Source organism: Volvox carteri (assembly GCF_000143455.1).
Source record: "Volvox carteri f. nagariensis unplaced genomic scaffold VOLCAscaffold_105, whole genome shotgun sequence".
In the NCBI taxonomy this organism is placed as follows: Eukaryota; Viridiplantae; Chlorophyta; class Chlorophyceae; order Chlamydomonadales; family Volvocaceae; genus Volvox; species Volvox carteri.
In genome coordinates this window covers 265,247-267,388 of record NW_003307648.1, presented here as the reverse complement: position 1 = coordinate 267,388, position 2,142 = coordinate 265,247, and positions in this window count along the sequence as shown.

The window sequence follows — 2,142 nt, the reverse complement described above, 5'->3', positions numbered from 1 at the left end:
TATTTCGCCCAAGCGCTCGCCGTATTCGGCGAGAATGCCGTGAACCTCTCCCTTAAAGGAAGATAATTCCGCTTGAAGAGCGGGGACTTGATTGTCGCGAGCCGCGCGAAGCATTTCCTGGACCTGCGCGGCTGCCGCAGCCTGCGCTGGCGTACGCGCCGGAAGCCCGCCCGTAGAAGGCGAGGCCCGCTGCGCGGTCTCCGAAGGCGATTCCGCCGGAGAATCAACGTCCATCTGTGGACAATTAACAGGAATATTATTAATATGATGTTCCTTATTGGGAATAGCCAAAGGGCGTTCGTCTTCATCGTCGGACTCAGTAGCCTCGGGCGCAGTAGGGTCCTGTTCCTGAAGGGATGCTTCGCGGTACCTTTCATACAATTTTTGAAGCTTAAGGAATTTAGTCAAACGCTTTTGCGCGGCCTTATTGTAGCGCATCGCGTCAAGGAGGATCGAACTTGACGCTCGATACCAATGTAGCAGTCGCTCACCTGACGGGAGGACTGACAGAGCGGAAGCGTGGAGTTATTAGTCCTCGTCGATGTAGGAAGAAGTCCAACCAAGCGGCAGGCACTAGCGTACATAAGATGTGTACGTAACGGTTAGAGACGGCGGCAGCGGAGTCTTGAACTCCGAACACCTAGTAATGTGATACGTCAGTGTCTGGCCAGAACACCCCGCCCGGGTAGCTTATATCTCGGCCTACCTGCCGGATAATCTCTACTACGGACCTTGCCGTACTAGGATAATGTTGGTGGGGCCCGGGGCCCCAGCCCGTTAGATTCGCTTACTGACAGCTGCCCAGTTCGTGACATGCGACGAAACTCGGAACATGTACGAAACTTGAGTCAGATCGTTTAACAAATTAACAGTTATTGTTAAAAGTAATCGTTAAAATATTCTAAGGGAAATGTAGCTTGCTACAGCCGGTGCTAGGGCGGCATGTGTGATAATTGATGGGTAGTGCCAACGTGGTGAGAGCTGTGCTTGTTGCAGCAGTGCTGATGCCGTGGGAGCTATGCTTGTCAGAGCACGGGAGGCAGGACGCTGGGGCTCATAACCTTTTGAAGAGACGGTGTCTCCCTGGAACCTAGCAGACATGGTGAAGAGTCATTGGCTGTTACACGTAGTCGGGAGGTCCACGACCTGCCACCGACAGCCCCTTGCTTGGGCGTAAATGTATGAGCCTGAGGTGCCGTTACCGGCACACAGCAGGGGCTCGGCCGCCAAGTCCGCTCAGCAGACACAATCGCAGCTTGCCAGCCTTCAGCCTGTTGGCTTTGCGGTCTGGTGCTGCAGCCCGAACACACACGGAAGACAGTGCCGTACAGCATGAAGGCAGTGCCCATACGATGCTTGTTGGCTACAGGCGAGATACCTTGCAATAGAGAATGCAATTTATTACCAATAACGCGTTTCAGCCGGGCGAGGTATTATGTTTGGTCCGTTACACACACACACACACACGGCCACACGGACATGGGCAATCCTACAGGCCCAATGGCATACTCCAGGCCGGTTCCGGCCCGGTTCCGACCTAACGGGTCCAGTTAACGAGATGGGTAACCGGTCGGTAGGATTACCGGGCGAACCGTTATCCGTTAACCGTCCCCAGTAATCGGTAACCGATGTCGGTAACCTGGCATGAGCAAAAATGCATTTCTGATTGTACCAGTTTCTTTGTGACAATGCCCATTGTCACAAGGTTCATGCCCACGTGTCACACCCCGACAAGCTTGAGGAGGTTAAGGCAATGTGAATGCCGGGTGACAGGGGTGACAGTCTTGTGCAGGCACATTTGGAGACTAGTTTACACTGAGATTGGGGTGATGTTGGATTAGAATACTTGCAGTTCATGAAATTGAAGAAATGTGTTGCATAGGCATATCCAAACGTTTCAGAGGGACGTTGTTTCGCCCGTAACAAACTTGTTACGGGCGAAACAAACTGGATTTCCACAGTCCCACCACTCAAAGAGCTCCCCACACCATCGCAAAGTCCCTTTTTTATTACAGACACATGTAACAAGTTGTCATAGCTTGAGATTGTCGATATATGACTGCTGGATTGTGACCAGGCCATCTCCTTACATGTCTTGCTGCACCAGCATGAGCATGATCCCTTCTGTTCAAATTTTCAGCA